This window comes from Salmo trutta, chromosome 31 (assembly GCF_901001165.1).
Source record: "Salmo trutta chromosome 31, fSalTru1.1, whole genome shotgun sequence".
Classification (NCBI taxonomy): Eukaryota; Metazoa; Chordata; class Actinopteri; order Salmoniformes; family Salmonidae; genus Salmo; species Salmo trutta.
In genome coordinates, this window is record NC_042987.1 from 29,226,393 (window position 1) to 29,252,984 (window position 26,592).

Consider the following 26,592-nt stretch of genomic DNA (forward strand, 5'->3'; position numbering starts at 1 on the left):
TTGTCAGCTCAGGTATTTGAACTTGCAACCTTTCAGTTGTTAGCCCAACGCTCTAACCACTAAGCTACCCTGCCGCCCCTAATAGGCTAAGCATTTTATTTTCTGTCATCTTTCCCTAATAGGCTAAGCATTTTATTTTCTGTCACCGAGGCTCTCAGCTATTTATGCTACATTATTTAGTGGCATAACGACAATGTTGCATTTATTTATTTATAAACAGATTTCTAAGGCTGGGACCCCCTGCTGAGATAATAGGTTTATTTGCTCTAGCAATTTGTTCAGTGTATTATATTAGGATTTACATGAAGCTTGTTACTGTCAATCTGTTGCCATAGCAGCCGGGGGTATACACACCCAAAGCATTGGGTAAATTCCTTATTAGGTGACAAAGCTTTGAGTGAAAGAAGATAATGTTTTGGTTTTGGGAAAAGTGGAAGGGAGATATGGAGAGGGGAGGAGGGAGGGAGGGTCCGAGAGGTAGGGAGGGAGGGACAGAGAGAGAGAGAGAGAGAGAGAGAAGAGAGAATAAGGGAGAGAGAGAGAATGAGGGAGGGAGGGAGAAAGAGATAGAGAGAGATAGAGAAAGAAGGAAAGAATGAGGGAGGGAGAGAGATAGAGAGAGAGATAGAGAAAGAAGGAAAGAGAAAAAAGAGAAGGAAAGTGAGAGAGAAGGAAAGAGAGTGAGATTGAGAGAGAGAGAGGGGGGGAGGGAGGGAGAGAGAGAGAGAGAGAAGGAAGGAAGGAAGGAAGGAAAGAGAGAGAGAGACAGAGAGGGAGGGAGAGAGAAAGGGAGACAGAGAGACAGAGAGAGACAGAGACAGAGACAGAGACAGGGAGAGGGAGAGGGAGAGGGAGAGAGAGAGAGAGAGAGAGAGAGAGAGAGAGAGAGAGAGAGAGAGAGAAGGAAATTCCTGGAGAAAATTCCTGATGTTACTGATGATAGCTAATACATTAATAATCATATAGAATGCAAGCTCCTATTAAAACTGGATCAGTGCTGAATATCAGACAAAAGACACAGATGCTAGCATGAATGTTCCACTTTAAGCTGTTTCCAAGAGATCCTTAGCCCTCAGTTCCCTGTCCCTGTGTGTGGTTAAATATCAAATCACATGAAACAGACAAACTCTTAGGTTCTCAGTGTGACTATACTGAAAATACATGTACTGACACACAGCTGGGCACCTAGACTTTTAGTCAGAAGTTTGTGCATTTTATCAATTGTCATAATTTGTCATCTCACACTGTCATATCACACAACCTAACTACAGTATAACACAAGTTAACTACAGCATCCTACAAGTTAATTACAGTATAACACAAGTTAACTGCAGTATAGCACAAGTTAACTACAGCACAAACAGATGTAGCTACCAGGCTGGTGGTTGTGCATTTTGTTTATGTCTCTGTTTACCTGTATAACAGAAGCTCCAGCATGGAGGAACTATAGGCCTGTCTCGGCTGAGTCAATCCTCCCAGTCACTGGGATTGGGAACCCAGACAGGGCCCTGCCAATGGCGGACACCACACACACCTGTGGAGAGGGAGCTCAGCATTCTCAGACCTGATTTCTTACAGAAGATGAGATAAATTCAGATTCATAGTTGTGTAAATGTCAGAGTTTTTCTGTTTCTCAATCTCTCCAGAACAGAAATAGATAGTGTTATATATGAAGAATATATATTGACAATCATCCAATCGCTATTTCTTGCCCACCCATGTGGTCGCACGCGCGCACACACACACACACACACACACACACACACACACACACACACACACACACACACACACACACACACACACACACACACACACACACACACACACACACACACACACACCGTTCCCCCCTTACCACACTCCTCAATGTGGTCCAATCCAGCTCCCTCTATCTCTAGTCTGTAACTTGCTGTCAGGAGTCCCTGCAGGATGGGGTTGGCTGTGCTCTGTGATCAGGCAGACAGATGGAGGCATTTTTCACATTACATTTAACCTGGTTCCCCCACTAAGCTCTCGCTCATTGATCACAGTACAGCCTTGTCCACATTCATCTGGCCAGAAGGGCTCACACACACATACGCATGAAAGCGCACACAAATAAGTATGGACACACACACATACACACACACACACACACACACACACACACACACACACACACACACACACACACACACACACACACACACACACACACACAGAAACAGTCGCCTCACAAGTCCTCAGCTGGCAGCTTCATTAAATAGTACACGCAAAACACCAGTCTCAACGTGAAGAGGCAACTCCGGGATGTTGGGCTTCTAGGCAGAGTTGCAAAGAAAAAGCCATATCTCAGATTGGCCAATAAAAAGAAAAGATTAAGATGGGCAAAATAACACAGACACCAGACAGAGGAACTCTGCCTAGAAGGCCAGCATCCCGGAGTCGCCTCTTCACGTTGAGACTGGTGTTTTGCTTGTACTATTTAATGAAGCTGCCAGTTGAGGTCTTGTGAGGCATCTGTTTCTCAAACTAGACACTCTAATGTACTTGTCCTCTTATCATCGACTCATTAAGACCAAGCTCCCGTGCAGCAGCTCTATTTCCTTTTCCAACAGCCAGATCAATCGCCTTCAACTTGAAAGCTGCATCATATGCATTTCTCCGTGTCTTTGCCAGGATGAGGGTTACAAAATGACTACCGTAATCAGAATGATGGGAAGTTTGAGAGCGCTCGATTTAATCTAAACAGTAAACAAAAAAGTTGTTTGACCTTAACCCGTTCGGCAATTTCATTGGTCTAATGAAAGCTTCATGCCGCCAAAAAACTGAGCACGTCACAGAATGTGTTTTTTTGGAGAAAAAAAAATTGAAAGCGGGAAAAATCCATATATTAGCCACGTCATTGTTTAAGCCGCGAGGTTCAAAGCGTGGGAAAAAAGTTGCGGCTTATAGTCCGGAATTTACGGTAAGTGCATAATGTCATGTGGAAACATTATCGATGTCCTACAACAAAAATGTAGCCTATGCATTTTTTACACTCATACAATTTATTCATTCCACTCCTAGCAGGCCTACTTATGTACTGAGAAAAGAAACAGGCCAGAAAAATACAACACCCCTCAAGAATATACTTCTTCTTTCCTTTTATAACCGAGCGGGGCTGCCTATGTTTTATGTCAGTTGGACATCAACTCCTGACCGAAAGCAAAAATGTGTGATCCCCCCCCCCCACACACACTCTCTAGTAAACACACTGACAGACTTAAACACACGTTAGCTGTCTGTATCTGTAAGGTAACAGCACATGACAAAGTGTTCATGTGTGTTTGTGTTACCTACCTGACATTCCTCCATAGGTGGTGCGCTTGCCCTTGCCCTTGCCGATGCCAGGCCAGGGGGTGCTGTCAGCTTTCAAGCCCATCATTCCAGACACTGTGTTGGTGGCAGTGACTCCATCTGCCCCTCCTATGAGAACATGACCACAGCCACCATTGACCTCGATATTGCTGAAATTCCAGTCATTACAAAATGGTTGGCTGCTGCACCTTCCCCTCCATCCCCCAATCTACAAATCCTTCACCATTCTTCACCACCTCTCCCAACATGGATGCCTAGAAGAGGAAGGAAAGAGGAACGTGTGAGAAGGGATTAGAGATGCGAGAAGGAAGAGGAGGAGGAAGAAAGAGAGAAAAGAACGGGGAAACTAAGCCGGATCTTATTTCATTTTAGACAGACAACATGAACAGAGATTCATATTGAAACCACTGATGGACTCAGTTGCCATGGTGATGTTCTATGCTCCCAAAGGGAAAATAAGTTAAAATCAAGATGGACTCAGGTGTTGTTACCTTCGTGTGCATCCTTGGCGATGTCCATGACATTTGGAGTGAGCTAGGCGAAGAAGGGGATCTTGGCAGTCTGGCTTATCCAGCAGCAGATGTTCATCACCAACACAGGGACCTACAACAACAGATTCAGTTGGAGGAAATAAACATTTAACTTATCATATAATGACATCTAGCAGATGCTTTTATCCAAAGCAACTTGTTCAGACCACTCACCAGAATAGCTGTTTGAATGTAATTTATATCAACACGCAATTCAAGTTGCAACAATGTATTGTTTTATTTGCATACAATTTACATATGGGTGATCCTGGGAATCAAACCCACTACCCTGGCATTACAAGTACCATGCTCTACCAACTGAGCTACAACGGACCACTATAATATAATAGTAAAGTTGTCCTCTGAAGATGGCTGTTGCTGACTCAATGTAAAAAAGAACAATGATTTCACCCATTTTTCATGGGTGTTAACTTGTGAAGTGTAGTAAATTGTGAAATGTGTGAGGAATTAGGCCACTAAACCAACCTCCATCTATAGTAGCATCGGTTGACAGGTGGGAGGTTTTTGCAAATATAAAAATGTTCCTGTAACGTAGGCACAGTCATACACACGCGCACAAGTTCCTCTGGGTGCCCTTTAAGATGTGATGGGAAAGCAAAAGCTGTTGTGTCCGAACATGTCCATTCAAACACCCTGCAGCCTCCCTGATGCTTTTTCACTCCTGCAACAGCTCGGTCGCGCTCTTTCTCTGCATTTTCCTCTCTCTTCCTTCTCCTCCTCTTTCTTTCTCTCTCGCTCCCTCTCGCTGCTTCTCTTTCTCTCTCTCCCTCTTCCTCCCTTTCCTTCTCTATGCCTCATCCCCTCTCTCTCTCTCTCTCTCTCTCTTTCTCTTTCTTTGCACCATTTCACAGGGCACAGAGTTCAATTATTTTTCTTTCAAAAGTGTCCAATACTTGTTGGCACATTCTGTACACGCGTTGGCAGTGGTATTTTGCTCTCCTGTTTTAACTGACGTGAGATTGACGATGGCTGAGCCAAGGTGCTGTGGTAAAGGCTGTCTGTCTGTCCACACCACTGAACACCTTATTTTTTCTGAAGATACTGTATAGATAGTACTGACTAACGAGCAAGTTGTAAAGTCAACCGTTTTCCATGGTGCATCCAACCTTATGAATAATGCAGCTGTTATTAAAGTGAGTCAATCTGTACCTTATGGTGTGTTTGTGATATTTGTATATGGCAATGTGATTAGCCTGTGGTAACATTTGTCAGTTGACACCATTAAAAGCTGGGTTAAGCACAGCATACTAAATTGCTATTTAACAGTGCAGGTCTTCTTGCCCAACGAGAGCCTACCAGCATGGGTCGTTGGAGGGAATGTAGGTGGCATGTGTTTTTATCAAGGCTGGTAGAGAAATACCAATGAGAAAGTCTGACCGGGGATAGAAACTGGAATGTATAGACAGGTTGGTTGTTTAGCAACAACACTGACGCCTGTGCAACTATGGGGCAGAACAGACTGGGTTGGCTTAGACTGTTGACAACTTGTAAAATATATTTAGTCTGCAGTGTTTATTGAAAACATACATACATTTTCACAATGAGCACTTGTTGTCTCCCAAATACATCGCTACATTTGTTAGTTAGCTAGCTAGCGAATGTTTACCATATTAGCATTGACATGAAATCAGTCAAAACACCTCAAAATAAGACATGGTATCAAGAACAAGATAAAACTAGCTGAAATGAGCCACTTATGATTCACCACATGGGAACTTCTTGTCATTGTTGCTAGCTATCCAGAATCTTAACAACACACTACTTTCTGCCCAATTGAAGCGTGCACATCGTTTTCGTGACATAGTCAGCTAACCCGTCTATATGAATGTGAAAACTAAGAGATGAGAGAGCACGGATGAAAGAGGGAAAATGTATGATTTCGTTGTCGATTGTAATGTATTTTGCAACTTTGGATCATGCAAATATCATGATCATGCAGATCATGCAAATCATGCAAATAAGCTTATTTTAATTTTGAAAGGCAAGAGTGAATAAAAGTCAACAAATAGATTAAAAGAAAAAGAAAATGAGACAGGAGCGAGGAAGAGACAGAGGAGGGGAAGGAAATATGAGAGAAACAAAGACGAAGAGGAAGGGAGAGAGAGGGGGAGCAGTGTAAATAGCTATGTCAACAGCAGGAGTAATGATGGAGAAATGACAGATCAGGGGAGGAAACAATGCCTGTCATGTCCATCATGGGTAGGGCTGTTGGGGGATGGAGCTTATCTGCAGTTTGCAGGAAGAAAGGAATAGGTGTGTACAGTGCCTTCGGAAAGTATTCATACCCCTTGACTTTTTCCACATTTTGTTACGTTACAGCCTTATTCTAAAATGGATTAAAAAAAAATCCTCATCCTCATTAAAATGCAAATCAATTTATAACATTTTTGACATGCGTTTTTCTGGATTTTTTTATTGTTATTCTGTCTCTCACTGTTCAAATAAACCTACCATTAAAATTATAGACTGATCATTTCTTTGTCAGTGGGCAAACATAGAAAATCAGCAGGGGATCAAATACTTTTTTCCCTCACTGTATGTGTGTTAGCCTCTGTAATTGATGCTTCTGGTAAGAACCTAATGTCCTCACAGAGGGGGTGGCATTGGTCTGTGAGTGAAGCATGCACACACATATATAGAACCTTACACGCACGCACACACACACACACACACACACACACACACACACACACACACACACACACACACACACACACACACACACACACACACACACACACACACACACACACAGCTTATGTGACAGCTTATTAAAGCCCCGGGGCTGACAAGTGTGTGTGTGAAGCTGCCAAAGTCGCTGGCCTGCAAGGACCTCTCTCAGCAGTGTGGATGTAAAAGAACAACCTCCTACATCAACCTCCCCTTAGGCCTCCCCAGACTTCTCATACCCCTTCCCACACGCCACACAAACCCAAGCTCAGAGAGAGGTGTCGTCCTTTGGAGAGCAGTAAATTTTGTGGGGGATCCAGTATGGGTCAATATTACATATTCTTCCCTTTGTCTCTTTTACAGGGTGGTGGGTGGTGCGGGAGACCCAGGAAGACTTTGAAGCAGCAATCAGCAGTTAAAACAATAACAAAGTGTATTCCCCACCCCTGTTTCGGGAAAAAGCTATGGGCCTGGAGAAATGTAACCACTATCAATTCATAGACAGAGCTATGAATGCAAGGACTGACCCTCCATGAGATCATAATGATAGTTTAAAAGATTTCTATAGTGTTTTGGGATCTGATGGTGTTGGACAGTTGAACTAAGCTCATGAGGCAATTATAAGTTATATTATTCAAGAATCAATGTGTATATATAATTAATCTATGAGTCCAAAAAATGGATGTGGCAACGGCAGATTTCTCCTTTAAGGGACATTAAGTGCCACTGTATATCAGCGGCTCCATAAAAAAAGAGCCTGTGCAGCTCTGATCAATTGGCACATTTGCTACTTTAGATCTCGGGGGCTTTTGATTCGGTTACACAATACTTCAATGTGATTCCTGTATTGAGGGAAAGGCCGATCAAAGTGACTTGGGCATAAGTAAAATATAGTTCCTTTGGATGGAGCTGGAGAGTGATCCATCTTCACAGCACAAAGCATAGATACCAAAGAGGAGGGTGGATAGAGAAGCAGGACCATGGACAGGTCCTAGGCCTTCAGCAGAGAGTGAGAGGGAATTCTAGGAGAATGAGAAGCAGGACCATGGATGGCTCCTAGGCCTTGGGAAAAGGCTGTATGAGGGCAGGGTTTTGTATGTAACTACACGTAACTGCCAAAATAATGGAAACACTTGAGTAAATGAGGGATGCAAAGTATACAAGCATGGTTCCTGAGTTATTTAAGCAATTAACATCCCATCATGATTAGGGTCATGTATAAAAATGTTGGGCAGGCCATTATTTTGGCAATTATTTTGGCTAACATGGCTCTGCCCCCATAGGATCGGCAGGAGTGGTCACTGAATGTTTTGATGGTTTGATGAGCATGAAAATAATGTAAACCATATGCCATGGCCATCTCAGTCACCAGATCTAAACACAATTGAACACTTATGGGAGATTCTAGAGAGGCGCCTATGACAGCATTTTCCACCACCATCAACAAAACACCAAATGATGGGATTTCTAGTGGAAGAATGGTGTCGCATCCCTCAGAGTTCCAGACACTTGTAGAATCTATGCCAAGGAGCATTGAAGCTGTTCTGGTGGCTCGTGGTGGCCCAACGCCCTATTAAGACACTATGTTGGTGTTTCCTTTATTTTTGCATTTAGTTGTATTTACAGCATTATTTCTTACCCAAGGCTGCGAGACCTTTTATTATGTGTGTGTGTTTTGTGTGTGTTTGTGTGTGTATGCATACCCTGTTTGTGTATACACTAGGTACGCTATATACTGTATGTGTGTATATTCTATGTGGGTGTGTGGGGGAGGTAGTAGCAGTGTACAGCACAGAGAGATAGAGAGAGAGAGAGAGAGAGTATGGAAAGCTATCCATCCATCTCCTATGTCTGTTCTCAGACCAGCTGATGGAGAGGCTTGCCCCAGCCAGCTAATCTCCCACTGAGGAACACTTATTTGTTTTCTATAAATAACACTGACTTGGGGGCTGTACAGGGTTCTACACTAACTATTTCTACTGGTGGCACTGGTGCTAGGACCAACATTTTATATGTACTGTCAGTGTTGTAATAGCCTATAGAGTAAAATTAAAAAATCCCCCCAAAATGTATGCATTACTACTTTAATAATAACCCATTCTTTAATAGGCCTACCCAATGGCATTAAGCATTGACATTCACATTAATTTTACATTCGAAAATATGTCAGAACAATGTGGGCATTGCCTGACTAAATGGACAGCGTGCTCTCGACACAAACACACTAATGAAATCTGTCCATGTGGTAGCTAGTCAGTCTCGCCATTTGAGACGTGAAAAGGTTATTGGGGGTTACTGTATCATGTTTTAAAATGAGAAAGCGACGAAAAACCGGGTACCCTTTGTAATGGAACGCTTTGTATGGAAAACCAAATTGAAGCCAACATTCGATTTTGTCTTGCTCATAATAACAGCACATGGATTTACTGCTAGTTGTAGACCCGAACCTTGAAAAGGTGGGCAACAAACGAAAGTCCCTACATCTCTCATATAAACTAATCAGAAATTAAATAATGAAATAATTATATCGGAGCAGTAGAACTTCTAAATCGACTACCATCATTTCAATAACTTGTCAAGGACCAAAGAGCCTAGATGAAATGTTTGATTTTCAAGGTAGGTTATTCCATGATGACTGAATTACGCGTCCCAAATATTCAACCAAGACTTTAAACCCGGTTTGCCTTAGCATTTACTGGTAGAGATCATAACTTGGAACATCTTTCCTACCGCTGTCGGTCTTCGCTCTACACAACAACCAGCTGTTTGAGAGCAGCGTGCTCTCTCTGCCCGATAGATTATATATAGGCTAAGCTACATGTGTGCAGTGCTTGTGTGATAAATAATCGACATATAGAACGAACAGCTTCGGGAAACCATCTTGGTTTTTTAAAATCGGCAATGTAGCCTACATTAAAAATACCATTAATACAATATTGTTTTCACTGACCCTAAGCAGGCCACTGACGGGGATGGCAGACAGGGGCATTCCCTTGCTGTTGTTGCCTCTTCATAAAGTTGGTTTATTTTTGGTCAATTGCCCATTACTGTTTGAATAAACCATTATGATAAAAAAGCTAATTGTGAACCAAAAACGAACGTGACCATATTAGCAGAGCGGCGTTATTATGAGGCACTATATCAACCACAGGGCAAGTGCGAGAGGCAGCCCCCAAAAAAATGTTGTGGGGGGGCACACGGGGAGATTGGCAGAGTCAGGTTGAAGACCTGAGCCAACTCCCCGTACTTACCATGGGGAGCAAGTGAAGAAGCAAGCACCGTGTTATGCGGTGATGCGCACTGTCGCCAGTGCGCATTCACAGTCCGGTGCGATCTGTGCCCGCGCCAAAGGGTTTGTCGAGCTGGGTTGAGCATTCAGCCAGGAAGGGTGGTGCCAGCCCAGCGCTCCTGGTCTTCAGTTCGCCTTCTCGGTCCAGGATATCCTGCGGCGGCGCTGCGCACTGTGTCGCCAGTGCGTGTTCACAGCCCAGTTCGTCCTGTGCCAGCTCCCCGCGTTTGCCGGGCGAAAGTAAGCATCCAGCCAGGACGGCTTGTACCAGCTATACGCTCGAGACCTCCAGTGCGTCTCCACGGCCCAGTATATCCTGTGCCTGCCCCAAGTACCCGGCCTCCAGTGAGTCTATCCAGCCTGGTACATCCTGTGCCTGCTCCTCGCACTCGCCCTGAGGTGCGTGTTACCAGTCTGGCGCCACCTATGCCAGCCCCACGCATCAGGCCTCCAGTGCGCCTGCCCAGTCCGGGGTGTCCTGTTCCTGCTCCCCGCACTCGCCCTGAGGTGAATGTTACTAGTCTGGCGCCACCTATGCCAGCCCCATGCATCAGGCCTCCAGTGCGCATTCCCAGTCCAGAGCTTCTGGCGACAGTTCCCAGTCCAGAGCTTCCGGCGACGTCCCCCAGTCCGGAGCCTCCAGCGACATTCCCCAGTCTGGTGAGACCTGTTCCGGCTCCACGTAAGAAGCCTCCAGTGATGATCCATGGTTCGAAGCCTGTAGGGATGATCCATGGCCCGGAGCCTGTAGGGATATTCCATGGCAAGAAGCCTGTAGGGATGATCCATGGCCCGGAGCCTGTAGGGATATTCCATGGCAAGAAGCCTGTAGGGATGATCCATGGCCCGGAGCTTGTAGGGATATTCCATGGCAAGAAGCCTGTAGGGATGATCCATGGCCCGGAGCCTGTAGGGATGATCCATGGCAAGAAGCCTGTAGGGATGATTCATGGCGCGGAGCCTGCAGTGATGATCCATGGCATGGAGCCTGTAGCAACGGTCCCCAGTCCGGAACCTCCTGAGACGGCCTACAGTCCGGAACCTCCTGAGACGGCCTGCAGCCCGGAACCTCCTGAGACAGCCTGCAGCCCGGAGTCTTCAGCAGCGGCCTGCAGCCCAGAACCTCCAGCGGCGGCCTGCAGCCCAGAACCTCCAGCGGCGGCCTGCAGCCCAGAACCTCCGGTTGTGATCTACGGTCCGGTGGCACAGAAGCAGAGGGATCAGCGGGCGGAGCGGTGGTTACTGGAAGATGCGCTGGATGATAAGGTTCTGGGTACTGCACCAGAGCCGCCATAGACACTGGTTACCCTCCCTATCCTCCCTTTAGTTTTTTTTGTTGTTTAAAAAAAATGTTTTTGTTGCATTCGGAGTCTGCATCTTTTTTTTTGGGGGGGGGGGTCAGGGCATGACAGGGGGTTTATTCTATGTGTTCTATTTCTATGTTCTTAGGTTCTAATTTTTGTATTTCTATGTTGGTTTGTTTGGGATGATCTCCAATTGAAGGCAGCTGGTCCTCGTTGTCTCTAATTGGAGATCATACTTAAGTAGGGGTTTTTCTTCCTGGGTTTTGTGGGTGATTATTTTTGACTAGTGTTTGTTTCTCCTCTGCGTCATGGTTTGTTGGTTTGTCGATTCAGTTTATTTATGTATTGCAAAATTTCACAGATTAAATAAAATGTGGAACTAAATCAAATCAAATCAAATTTATTTATATAGCCCTTCGTACATCAGCTGAAATCTCAAAGTGCTGTACAGAAACCCAGCCTAAAACCCCAAACAGCAAGCAATGCATGTGAAAGAAGCACGGTGGCTAGGAAAAACTCCCTAGGAAAAACTCCCTAGAAAGGCCAAAAACCTAGGAAGAAACCTAGAGAGGAACCAGGCTATGAGGGGTGGCCAGTCCTCTTCTGGCTGTGCCGGGTGGATATTATAACAGAACATGGTCAAGATGTCAACTACACACATGCTGCACCTTGGTCCTCGCCTTTTGACAGCCGTGACATTAGCTTATAGTTAAAACGGTTCCAACGATTGGAAGATAATACATTAAACTGCTAGAAGCTTCTGTTTACCACAGTGAGTGATTCGATCTGTTCTCCTCTACCTTTCCTGGCAGGCAAAGTACCAGAATATTGTCTCTGGTTTTGAATCTGAATTTAGAGAACTGAATTTGGAAACTTAATCTGAATGCATCTGAGAAGTTGAATATATGAAACTTTGATTAACTTTAAATTATGGTTTGTAAACTTGATACACAGACAATGGATGCAATATCTACCATATTGAAACTGAATATACTGTATAAATATTGAACTTGAATATTCAATTAAATTTACATTTTAAAACAATGTAATATTCATTAATATCTGTTCCAAATCATAAAATACAAGTTCATGTTATGAATTCAATAATTCAATTACAAAATTCAAAAATATTAAATTCAATATCCTAATATATATTCCAAATTATGGAATTCAAGTACAATTTCACTTGACACTAAAATCGCTCCATAAAATCGCAGCCATAATCACAGTTTTATGGGCCATTTCTTTATGGGCCATTTCTTTGTATTTCTTTAGAATCAATTTTTTTTTACCCTGTGTGTGTATTTGTAGACATAGAAATTGCGATATAAAAAAGCCATATAGAAAGAGAAATATAGAGAGCAAACAACAGAAAGGACTCCTTCTGTGTGTATGTGTTTCTGTGTGTCTTTCTCTCTCTCCACCTACATGTGTGTGGCCACCGCCGGTGTGATTAAATGCTATTGCCTGATTTAGTTCACCCAGAGGTTACCTGTCAGGAGGCACAGGCCTGTGATTAGCCTCATGTCCTTACAGAGGGGGATCCACACACAGCAGGGGGGGGGGTGAAGGAAGGCGGGGTGTGTGGTGTGTGTGTGTGGGGGGGGGGGGGGGGCAAGGGGGAGTAATTTATGAGCAATGCAGGGGCACAATGGCTCTGTCTCCTGTTTAGAGGGAAACCGGCCCAAGTCCCCTGGTGATCGTAAACAGCCAGGGTAGGAAGATGGTAGATGGAGAAAATAATGTCAAAACGCAGCATCACTGCTAAGAAAGCCACCAAAGTGCTGCGATTGTACTAGTGGATTGTATTTTGTTGGTTGCCAGTCTCTGTTCAAAGCAGTGGAATGTTACAGAAACTGGTACCCAGACTAGATTTATTAGAATAGAAGTGTCTGTATTCATCTGAGTGTCTCTCTGAATCTAAAGTGTAATTTTGGGAGAAATATTTGTTCTTATAGCTGTTTTTAGTGTAGAAATTGTGTTTTCAAGCAATTCAAAGAAATGGTGTTATCCATGTAATTGTATACTTGGTGTCTATTTTGTGTTTATGATATGTAGTGTGTCTATATGACGGTAAAATAATGGCACAGGACAGAAGGGGTTGTATGTGGTTCATCCAGGTTCCACAAGGAATCCTGTTAGAGACACAGTCCCTGTATTTGGTGGGAATTGAACCAGTTCAGAATGTGCTGTTAGGCTGTAGGTGTCTTTGTGTAGGGTCTAGAGTAGGGATGGGCAACTTTGATGGGGGTGGTGGCCACAAAAAACCTAAACTCATCATGAGAGGTAGCAGTGGCTTGCGGGTCTGTGTGCCCACAACCATACCCACACATGCAGTCAGAGCTCTGTTTTTTTGACACCACACTCCAAAAAGCAAGTTCTGCAGGCTCTAGTTTTGTCTAATCTTGATTATTGTCTAGCCGTGTGGTCCAGTGCTGCAAGGAAAGACCTAGTTAAGCTGCAGCTGGCCCAAAACAGAGTGGCACGTTTAGCTCTTAATTGTAATCAGAGGGCTGATATAAATACTATGCATGCCAGTCTCTCTTGGGTAAGAGTTGAGGAGAGACTGACTGCATCACTTCTTCTTTTTATAAGAAACATAAATGTGTTAAAAATCCCAAATTGTTTGCGTAGTTACCTTACACACAGCTCTGACACACACCAGACATGCCACCAGACATGCCACCAGGGGTCTTTTCACAGTCCCCAAATCCAGAACAAATTCAAGAAAGCGTACAGTATTATAATTGCATGGAACTTCCTTCCATCTCATATTGCTCAAATAAACAGCAAACCTGGTTACAAAAAACAGATAAAGCAACACCTCGCAGCACAACGCCTCTCCCCTATTTGACCTAGATAGTTTGTGTGTATGCATTGGTAGGCTACGTGTGTCTTTTAAAAAATATATGTAGTTCTGTCTTTTAGCTGTTCTTGTCTATTGATGGTCTGTATTATGTCGTTCTGTATTATGTTTCATGTTCTGTGTGGACCCCAGGAAGAGTAGCTGCTGCTTTTGCAACAGCTAATGGGGATGCTAATAAAATACCAAATACCAAGCCTTTTCGGGGCCATAAGTGATTTTTTGGGTGCAATTTTTATATGATATCTGAGTGAGAGTGACTAGCAGAATCAATGGGGTCTCCCAACATAAAAAAATACAAAACAAGACCAATTTATCTTGGTCACAAACAAAGTAAATGACTTCTTGTTTAAAGCTGAAGTTGTAATGAGTCGGCAGGCAGTTGAATGGTGACTGTGCGTTGCTCAGAGCCAGCAGGGCAGGACATGGACTTTTCAGTTCTATGACTTTTCAGTTCTAAATATGATCACATTTATTTTACAGTTATAAGGAAGGTGAAATCTTATAGTTATTCATGTTATCCTACCGGTTAGATCATTGGGCTAGTAACCGAAAGGTTGCTGGTTCAAATACTTGAGCCGACAAGGTGAAAAATCTGTTGATGTGCCCTTGACCAAGACACTTAACCCTAATTAGCACCAGGGGCGCCATACTATTATGGTTAACCCTGTAAAACAACATATTTCACGGCACCTATCCAGTGTATGTGCCATTAAAACAATTGAAAATAGAAAAAATTAACAAACAGCTGCTTCTCACAATCACACATCACACTAGGGTGAATCCTTACACTTAAGTAATGCATTGATGTCAATTGGACATTCAGTGAAAATTCGACTTAAAGATGATCAAATCTAAATTTGTAATGTAAATGGCATGTTGTAGGGTCCAGACACCTTTTTTGGGGAATTCAAATGTTTTTGAGAAACTTACCCCAAATAGCTAATCACTTCCTCATCCTTGTTGTGTAGTATCGAGGCCCCAAAAACATGAACAAAGGCTCCAAAAACACCCAAATACGTCCTTTTAGTGATGCAGATCTTTAGATGTTGTACACATCAAATTGTGTCAATCCGAACTTTATCTGCAATGTTATATTTCCCTTTGCATGACTCGAGTCATTTCCCCTATCCAGCTGTTCCATTCTCTATGTAGCCTGCTGTTACATATAACTGCCAAAATAAAGGAAACACCAATATAAAGTGTCTTAATAGCGCATTGGGCCACCACGAGTCACCAGAAAAGCTTCAATGCGCCTTGGCATAGATTCTACAAGTGTCTGGAACTTCCTGTGTGGAAGCACCCCCTGCTTTCAATATAGTTTGTATACCTCATTTACTCAAGTGTTTCCTTTATTTTGGCAGTTATCTGTAGAATGGACAGAGAGGTATAGTTTGAGTTGCTACAAAATTGAATATAACATTGCGGATAAAATTCAGAATAACCCAATTTCATGTGTACAACATCTAAAGACCAGTTCTAAAGGGACGTATTTGGGGGGTTTTGGAGCGTGTGTTCATGTTTTTTCGGGGCACCCATACTACACAACGAGGATGAGGAAGTGATTTGCTGTTTGTGGTAAGTTTCTGAAAAACATGTGAAATCACAAAAAGGTGTCTGGACTCTCCTATAACATGCCATTTACATCAAAAATAGAGATTTGGTTGTAAAAAAGAAAACAAAGAGAACTTTAAGAGTGGAAGTTTGGATTTGCCCCATCGTGATTCCTTTGTGATATAAGGAAAGGATACAAGGGAACATTCCATGTTCCCAATAGTTATTTTGAGTACATTTTACTGTGCGCATAGCGTAAATGATGACGACCAAACATAACAGTTCTCATGTACCCTGACATGCCATTCCAAAAAGAGACCACACATCAAACATTAGCATCAATGGCGACAGAAATAAAAACAGCATGCACAGGCATGGAGAACCACAAAAACACATTTCAAAGACAGACTCAACTGAGATGCGAAATGTGTGATGCAAAGAAAAAACAAGTGCCAAAACCCCCAAAACAGCTCTTTAAATAGCTGTAGAAACTTATCGTTGACATGTCAAAGAAGCTATAAAATAATGGTGCTGGTGGATGGGATGGGAGAGGAGAATGGGGTAGCGGCAGTGAGGAAGGTGAACAAGAAATAAGGCATTCAAGAGGCAATTACGTTGTGGAGAAGAGTTTCGACAATGAATCAAAATGGCGGAAACATCTGGATGATTACGAGAGATCCTTTATTCCTCAGTCCCATCCTGGTTGTCTGCAGAATGTCTGGCCACCACAATCTATGGCCTTCTTCACAACTGACAGCCATTAGAGAGCAAGAAGGAATGATATGTGTTTTAGCCGTACAAAAGGAGAAGGGTTGGATAGCTGGATATAGCCATTTATCATAGTCAGCTTTTAGCATTGGTGGGGTGCATGTTGATCATGTGGACCTCAAACTAGGCTATGGTCAATTAAGGTAAATGGACAGGAGAGGGGAACGTGTGGAGCCAAAATGCGGAAGAGAGAGGACAGGGGAGGGGGGGTGCTGGTATTCCTTAAAGCTTTCTTTCATCTTTCTCTGAGGGTTCTTTCTAAAAGGGAGGGCAGTAGACCTGTGGGCTATCGTTCAGGCAAACATCAAATAGAGAGTGATTTTATACTTCTGTGTGTTTTATGGACTTTCACATGTGAAAAGAGAGTGAAACACAGCATATCTGCATAATTGCATTGCCTTCCATCCCTTATATACTGCTCAAAAAATAAAGGGAACACTTAAACAACACATCCTAGATCTGAATGAAATAAATAATCTTATTAAATACTTTTTTCTTTACATAGTTGAATGTGCTGACAACAAAATCACACAAAAATAATCAATGGAAATCCAATTTATCAACCCATGGAGGTCTGGATTTGGAGTCACACTCAAAATTAAAGTGGAAAACCACACTACAGGCTGATCCAACTTTGATGTAATGTCCTTAAAACAAGTCAAAATGAGGCTCAGTAGTGTGTGTGGCCTCCACGTGCCTGTATGACCTCCCTACAACGCCTGGGCATGCTCCTGATGAGGTGGCTGTAAGCACAACCCCCACCTGTGGACGTCGGGCCCTCATACCACCCTCATGGAGTCTGTTTCTGACTGTTTGAGCAGACACATTCACATTTGTGGCCTGCTGGAGGTCATTTTGCAGGGCTCCGGCAGTGCTCCACCTGCTCGTCCTTGCACAAAGGCGAAGGTAGCGGTCCTGCTGCTGGGTTGTTGCCCTCCTACGCCTCCTCCACGTCTCCTGATGTACTGGCCTGTCTCCTGGTAGCGCCTCCATGCTCTGGACACTACGCTGACAGACACAGCAAACCTTCTTGCCACAGCTCGCATTGATGTGCCATCCTGGATGAGCTGCACTACCTGAGCCACTTGTGTGGGTTGTAGACTCCGTCTCATGCTACCACTAGAGTGAAAGCACTGCCAGCATTCAAAAGTGACCAAAACATCAGCCAGGTAGCATAGGAACTGAGAAGTGGTCTGTGGTCCCCACCTGCAGAACCACTCCTTTATTGGAGGTGTCTTGCTAATTGCCTATAATTTCCACCTGTTGTCTATTCCATTTGCACAACAGCATGTGAAATTTATTGTCAACCAGAGTAGCTTCCTAAGTGGACAGTTTGATTTCACAGAAGTGTGATTGACTTGGAGTTACATTGTGTTGTTTAAGTGTTCCCTTTATTTTTTTGAGCAGTGTATTTCAAAATACAATATAATTCATACAACTCAATTAGTATACTATGTGGCCGTGAGCGCACCTGATTGCACCAGTCAACGTGAATGGCTGGTCTTGAACCTGAGCAGACAGTCTTGAATAGTAATAAACATTAGACTTTCTAATAACTAAGTTGCAACAAACAATCTTGCCATACAATAACAGTTACCACCAATGAACAAATGTTGCACCATTGACTTGAAGGCACAAGTGAGCCCAACCCCTACTGTTTGGTATCCTTCATTATGTCTTCTTTGAGATGTCCGCAGGTCTCTATTCCACTGCTCTTTATTGTTATACATGAAGTTACTCTCTGTTCCTCTGCCTGGGGAAAATGGTCCAGAATGTCGTACTCTGTGTGTGTGTGTGTGTGTGTGTGTGTGTGTGTATGTGAGTGTTTTTATGTTATGTTTGTGTGTAAGAGCGGGTGTATGTCATTTTGCCTGTGAATATCTCAGAAATCTGCAGATACGCTCCACTTGAGAGCCAGAGGCCTCCACGCACGCACATACACACACACACACACACACACACACACACACACACACACACACACACACACACACACACACACACACACACACACACGTTCATTTATTAGGGCTGACGTTAACTTCGACAGAGTTTAAGTACCCTGGCTTGATCAAAGCTAAACTAGCCCTCCCCAGCCAACATGTTGTCACACCAGACAATTCATCTGGGAAATTAAAAAGTATTTATGAATGAATTCAGGGCTGACATTAAGAACGGCCTCTCACTCTCGTTGGAGGATATCTGTTTGGGATCTGGACAGACTGATAGGCAGTTAGGTAGCTAATCAGTTTCCCAAACTGTCAGGCTGGCAACAGTAAGGCCCCTTACCAGTCCATAAACTCTAGTGGTTAATTTGGATTGATGTCTTTTAATAAAACAGCCTCACCAGGTGTAAGAGCCTTGATAAGGATTGGAGTCACTGTCTTAAAGTCTCTTAGCTTAGCAGTGGAAATATCTCTATATCTCACCTCTTCATCTGAATCTGTTACTCCTCTTCCTGTTTGCAGGAAAATGGCTTCTGGCTAAGGATGCTGCTGGAACATATGCAGCGTTTACTTTTTTGCTCTTTGCCTTAATTGCTGTTTGATCTGGCTTTGGAATGGAATGTTTTTACCGGCATATTGGTTTTGTCTTTTCCCCCACAAAAATTTGGTTCAGCTTTTCGCTACTGTTTTTTTATCTGCTCCACCACGCACCTGTCTGGTAAGGCTGAACGCCTCCTCTCCTACCCAGCCTCCCGACAAAAGCTTCTCCCAAGCAGGTGTGACACCTACTCCCGTTGCCTACTGCACTGCTGCTTGGATCCCACCCAGCGATCTGCTCCCCGTCTGCCCTGTCTCCCCCTGTCTGGTACAGGTATCCCTGCCTCACTCGCCCCTCTCTTCCTGCCCTGTCTCCCCCTGTCTGGTACAGGTATCCCCGCCTCACTCGCCCCTCTCTTCCTGCCCTGTCTCCCCCTGTCTGGTACAGGTATCCCCGCCTCACTCGCCCCTCTCTTCCTGCCCTGTCTCCCCCTGTCTGGTACAGGTATCCCCGCCTCACTCGCCCCTCTCTTCCTGCCCTGTCTCCCCCTGTCTGGTACAGGTATCCCCGCCTCACTCGCCCCTCTCTTCCTGCCCTGTCTCCCCCTGTCTGGTACAGGTATCCCCGCCACACTTGCCCCTCTCTTCCTGCCCTGTCTCCCCCTGTCTGGTACAGGTACCCCCACCACACTACGCCTTCTCTCCTGAGATTTTGCTCGCCTTTAATTAACTAGTATAGGCCTACTATTTATTTCTTAGCCTACTGGACTCATAGAGAGCTACTCTCTCATGTTATTTTGTTGGGGTGAATGACTCTTTGAACTTACAATGGTTAGCCCCAAACCGTTTAACTTTTTCTTGTGCTTTGTGCTAATTGCTCCATGACTCCTGTACGCTTTGCTGACTATGAACTTGCTCGTTTACCCAACTGTAGGACAAACAATGTTTGTTCCCACACTCACGACTCTGACTCCATTGGTTACACAGACTCTTGGCCTCCCATCCTATTCTAACCACCTCTCGCCACCTTTGTATTCATGTTACCTGATGAAAATGCTGTACAATATGATCTTGTTGCCATCTGATGCACGTTCAAATGTCATTAAAAACTCAACACTGCAAAGCTCTCCCTGTCCTCTGCCGTACCCTGATTGTATTACTGCTGATGATATCTGGAAATGTGCGTGTACAACCTGGCCCATCTACTGTTGCTAGCCCCAATTCTGACTTGATTTCTGCTCTCGTAAAAGGTTTTCAAGTTAACACGAGAAGCTTATTACCTAAAATGTATCAATTGAAAGTGTGGGTTCACAGCTCCAATCCAGATGTGTTGGTCATTACTGAGACATGGTTAAGAAAGTGTTCTGAACACTGATGTTAACCTTTCTGGTTATAACTTATTTTCGGCTAGACAGATCTCCACCAAGTCTGTCACCAAACAATTTGATTTGCTGGTTCGAAGCATTACGCTTTCAAACAGCTCTTTGTTGACTGTTGCTGGGTGTTATCATCCACTATCAGCACCAGCCTGTACTTACTTGGCCTAAGCTCTCTCCTGGCCCCTTACGCTAAGTTTGAATTTGTCCTGCTAGGTGACCTAAACTGGGACAGGCTTAAAGCACCTGACCAAGTCCTAAAGCAATGGGACTTCCTAAATCTCTCAGATTATTACCAATCCCAAAAGGTATGACTTCAAACACCCAGAGAAGGCTACTCTCTTTGATTTTATCCTCACAAATAATCCTTATTTGTATCAGTCTGGTGTTTTCTGTAATGACCTTATTGATCACTGTTTTACGGCCTGTGTTCATAATGGCTGCTCAGTGAAACGACCTGTCCTGATTTGTCATAGATGCTTGCTGAAAAACTTTAATGAGTAAGCCTTCCTTCATGTAAATTGATATAGAATCAGCTTCTTCCCCTCTGTTGAAGACGCTTGGACCTTCTTTTTTAAAAATATTTCAGTGGTATTGTTAACAAGCACGCTCCCATGAAGAAAATGAGAATTAAAAACAGGTTCAGCCCCTGGTTCGACTGTGACCTGGCAGAGTTACTCCACCTCTAGAACACTATTTGGCGATAGGCTAGGCGCAGGCATACTCAGGCTGTCTGGCTGTCGTTCAAGAAAATGAGAAATAAGTGCACTCAGGTTAGCTGGAAGGCCAAAGTTAGTTATTTTAAGGAGCAGTTCTCTCTCTGTGGGTCAAACCCCAAGAAGTTCTGGAAAACGCTGAAAGACTTGGAGAATAAACCCTCCTCCTCACAGCTGTACATGTCCCTTAATGTTGATGATGTGGTTGTTACTGACAAGGAGCATATGGCTGAGCTCTTTAATCACCACTTCATTAAGTCAGGATTCCTGTTTGACACGCCTCCTTGCCTGTCCAACACTTCCTCATTTCCCAGCCCTTCTAATGCAACTAGCCCTGATGCTCCTCCCTCTTTTTCCCCTGCCCCGCTACACAGCTTCTCCCTGCATGTGTTCACTGAGTCTGAGGTGCTAAAGAAGCTCCTTAAACTTGACCTTAAAAAAACATCTGGGTCCTTTCTTGTTTAAGGTTGCAGCCCTTATCATCATTAGCCTGTCTCTCCTCTCTAGGGAGGCGCTCAGTGCTTGGAAGGCAGCCATGGTTCATCCTTTATTTAAAGGAGGAGATCAAGCTGATCCTAATTGTTATAGGCCATTTTCTATCTTGACCTGTTTTTATCAAAAGTGTTGGAAAAACTTGTCAATAATCAACTGACTGGCTTTCTTGATGTCTATAGTGTTCTCTCTGGTATGCAATCTGATTTCCACTCAGATTGTGGATGTGCCACTGCAACCTTAAAGGTCCTCAATGACGTCACCATTGTCCTTGATTCTAAGCAATGTTGTGCTGCTATTTTTATTGACTTGGCCAAAGCTTTTCATAAGGTAGACCATTCCATTCTTGTGGGCCGGCTAAGGAGTATTGGTGTCTCTGAGGGGTCTTTCGCCTGGTTTGCTAACTACCTCTCTCAAAGAGTGCAGTGTATAAAGTCAGAACATCTGCTGTCTCAGCCACTGCCTGTCACCAAGGGTGTACCCCAAGGCTCGATCCTAGGCCCACGCTCTTCTCAATTTACATCAACAACATAGCTCAGGCAGTAGGAAGCTCTCTCATCCATTTATATGCAGATGATACAGTCTTATACCCAGCTGGCCCCTCGCCGGATTTTGTGTTAAACGCTCTACAACAAAGCTTTCTTAGCAAACAACAAGCTTTCTCTGCCCTTGTTCTGAACACCTCCAAATCATAGGTGATATGGTTTGGTAAGAAGAATGTCCCTCTCCCCACAGGTGTGATTATTACCTCTGTGACAGCTGTCTGAAGTAGTAGACCAAGGTGCAGCGTGGAATTTGTTCATCTTTTATTTTAGATGAAAAGGGGCACTACACAAAGAAACACAGACGACAGCCAAACAGTCCTGTCAGGTATCCTAACACACTAAACAGAAAACATCTACCCACAAAACCCAAAGGAAAAAGATGCTGCCTAAGTATGACTCCCAATCAGCAACAACGATGTACAGCTGTTCCTGATTGGGAGCCATACCAACAAAGCAATCCCCAACATAGAAATACAGACATAGAATGCCCACCCAAATCACACCCTGACCAAACCTAAATAGAGACATAAAAAGGCTCTCTCAGGTCAGGGCGTGACAACCTCTGAGGGTTTAGAGCTTGAGGTAGTCACCTCATACAAGTACGTGGGAGTATATCTAGACGGTACACTGTCCTTCTCTCAGCACATATCAAAGCTGCAGGCTAAATTTATATCTAGACTTGGTTTCCTCTATCGTAATCGCTCCTCTTTAACCCCAGCTGTCAAACTAACACTAATTCAGATGACCATACTACCCATGCTAGATTACAGAGACGTAATTTATAGATTGGCAGGTAAGGGTGCTCTCGAGAGGCTAGATGTTCTTTACCATTCGCCATCAGATTTGCCACCAATGCTCCTTATAGGACACATCACTGAACTCTTTACACTTCTGTAAACTGGTCACCTCTGTATACCCGTCGCAAGACCCACTGGTTGATGCTTATTCACAAAACCTTCTTAGGCCTCACTCCCCCCATCTGAGATATCTACTGCAGCCCTCATCCTCCACATACAACACCCGTTCTGCCAGTCACATTCTGTTAAAGGTCCCCAAAGCGCACACATCCCTGGGTTGCTCGTCTTTTCAGTTCACTGTAGCTAGCGACTGGAACGAGCTGCAACAAACACTCAAACTGGACAGTTTTATCTCAATCTCTTCATTCAAAGACTCAATCATGGACACTCTTACCAACAGTTGTGGCTGCTTCTTGTGATGTATTGTTGTCTCTACCTTTTGTCCGTGTTTGTGCTGCCACCATGTTGGGTTGTACCGTGTTGTTGTCATGATGTGTTTACATTTCTTTTTTTTACGTCATTTAGCAGACGCTCTTATCCAGAGCGACTTACAAATTGGTGCATTCACCTTAAGAAATCCAGTGGAACAACCACTTTACAATAGTACATCCATATCTTTTTTTTGGGGGGGGGGTTAGAAGGATTACTTTATCCTATCCCAGGTATTCCTTAAAGAGGTGGGGTTTCAGGTGTCTCCGGAAGGTGGTGATTGACTCCGCTGTCCTGGCGTCGTGAGGGAGCTTGTTCCACCATTGGGGTGCCAGAGCAGCGAACAGTTTTGACTGGGCTGAGCGGGAACTGTGCTTCCGCAGTGGTAGGGGGGCCTGCAGGCCAGAGGTTGATGAACGCAGTGCCCTTGTTTGGGTGTAGGGCCTGACCAGAGCCTGAAGGTACGGAGGTGCCGTACCTTGTTGTGTTTTCATGTTATGTTGCTGCCATGTTGTGTTGTTGTAGGAGCAATAATTTATGCCATTTAGCAGACACTAGTTTCCAAAGCAAGTTACAGTCACATACATACATACATACATACATACATACATACATACATACATACATACATACATACATACATACATACATACATACATACATACATACAGTGGGGCAAAAAAGTATTTAGTCAGCCACCAATTGTGCAAGTTCTCCCACTTAAAAAGATGAGAGAGGCCTGTAATTTTCATCATAGGTACACTTCAACTATGACAGACAAAATGAGGAAAAAAAAATCCATAAAATCACATTGTAGGATTTTTAATTAATTTATTTGCAAATTATGGTGGAAAATAAGGATTTGGTCAATAACAAAAGTTTATCTCAATACTTTGTTATATACCCTTTGTTGGCAATGACACAGGTCAAACGTTTTCTGTAAGTCTTCACAAGGTTTTCACACAATGTTGCTGGTATTTTGGCCCATTCCTCCATGCAGATCTCCTCTAGAGCAGTGATGTTTTGGGGCTGTCGCTGGGCAACACGGACTTTCAACTCCCTCCAAAGATTTTCTATGGGGTTGAGATCTGGAGACTGGCTAGGCCACTCCAGGACCTTGAAATGCTTCTTACGAAGCCACTCCTTCGTTGCCCGGGCGGTGTGTTTGGGATCATTGTCATGCTGAAAGACCCAGCCACGTTTCATCTTCAATGCCCTTGCTGATGGAAGGAGGTTTTCACTCAAAATCTCATGATACATGGCCCCAATGATTCTTTCCTTTACACGGATCAGTCGTCCTGGTCCCTTTGCAGAAAAACAGCCCCAAAGCATGATGTTTCCAACCCCATGCTTCACAGTAGGTATGGTGTTCTTTGGATGCAACTCAGCATTCTTTGTCCTCCAAACACGGCGAGTTGAGTTTTTACCAAAAATGTATATTTTGGTTTCATCTGACCATATGACATTCTCCCAATCCTCTTCTGGATCATCCAAATGCTCTCTAGCAAACTTCAGACGGCCTGGACATGTACTGGCTTAAGCAGGGGGACACGTCTGGCACTGCAGGATTTGAGTCCCTGGCGGCATAGTGTGTTACTGATGGTAGGCTTTGTTACTTTGGTCCCAGCTCTCTGCAGGTCATTCACTAGGTCCCCCAGTGGGGTTCTGGGATTTTTGCTCACCGTTCTTGTGATCATTTTGACCCCACGGGGTGAGATCTTGTGTGGAGCCCCAGATCGAGGGAGATTATCAGTGGTCTTGTATGTCTTCCATTTCCTAATTATTGCTCCCACAGTTGATTTCTTCAAACCAAGCTGCTTACCTATTGCAGATTCAGTCTTCCCAGCCTGGTGCAGGTCTACAATTCTGTTTCTGGTGTCCTTTGACAGCTCTTTGGTCTTGGCCATAGTGGAGTTTGGAGTGTGACTGTTTGAGGTTGTGGACAGGTGTCTTTTATACTGATAACAAGTTCAAACAGGTGCCATTAATACAGGTAACGAGTGGAGGACAGAGGAGCCTCTTAAAGAAGAAGTTACAGGTCTGTGAGAGCCAGAAATCTTGCTTGTTTGTAGGTGACCAAATACTTATTTTCCACCATAATTTGCAAATAAATTCATAAAAGAATCCTAAAATGTGATTTTCTGGATTTTTTTTCTCATTTTGTCTGTCATAGTTGACGTGTACCTATGATGAAAATTACAGGCCTCTCTCATCTTTTTAAGTGGGAGAACTTGCACAATTGGTGGCTGACTAAATACTTTTTTGCCCCACTGTACATATACATTTTACATACAGGTGTAATTGAGCTACAATGGACCACAATGAAATACTATACTACTACTACTATATCAATCAACACTGTGGTTTTAGCATGCCTGATGCGAACACAACAGTGTTGGTTTCACCAGTGTTGGTTTCACGTAAAAAAACTGAAGTTCAATTGGGCAATGTGAAGTGACAAAGAGAAGCTGGGAAGGAATGATAGAAGGAACGATAGATTTCAGAGGCAAATGTCCACATCTAAGGAGAAAAATACGAACAAAAAACATTTTATGATTTATTCCACAGTTTGTGAGCACAGTGGGTTTCTGGTGCCTTAGACGGAAATCCGATGTTATCTAATGCAAATTTTATGTAAGAAAACGCTTTTTCGCAAAGAAACCAATGAGGCTTTAAGCCATGAATATGGATGCCGGTCTATTTTAGAGTGATACTCTTTGAGGTATCTGTTGTGAAAACTTCTTTTTAACATATTGACACACAAAAAACGAAATCTCTCTGTTTATGTCTTTTAGAGAAGACAAAGGAATTCATGTAAATCAATTTGTTCGGGTACAAAACAGTCAGCACAAAAGAAAACAAATGGATATACCCAGCATTGTAGAGCCTTCTTATACTCTTGTCTAAACCAATATACTAGAAAAAACTGAATCACCTATGCCATTTAAGAAAGCTCAATCCATTCAGCTTTGTTGTAACTATACATGATGCTAGAGATGACAATCTGAAAAGGATAGAAATAGAGAGTGAAAGAAAGAAAGAAAGAGAGAGAGAGAGAGAGGGCAGAAGGGGGAGAGCGTAAAGAACAATGAAGAACTGTGATTTCACCTTATTTATGTGCCTTATCTTGCCAAGCACATAGTGGTTTCAAAGAATGCACAACCATCTGAGAGAATAACAGAGGAACAATATAATGTGTCTTTTGAAAACTCCATCGCCCATCAGTCCTCCGCACAACTGTTTTCCACTCTCATGGAAACTATAATCTACCTATAAAGCAGGGGAGATACAACACTCTCCCTCTCACTGCTTAGGGTTTGAAAGGAAACAAATGGGCAGATGTGTCCATAATGCACAGAGGGACATGCCTGCCTGTGATATACTGCAACTAAGTGTGTGTTTGATTTTATAGT

General features: G+C 43.6%; 1 pseudogene; it reads right to left on the reverse strand.

Annotated features, from left to right (window-relative positions):
* Positions 1-26,592, reverse strand: part of LOC115169198 (dihydropyrimidine dehydrogenase [NADP(+)]-like) — a 162,314-nt pseudogene that overhangs the window by 40,423 nt on the left and 95,299 nt on the right.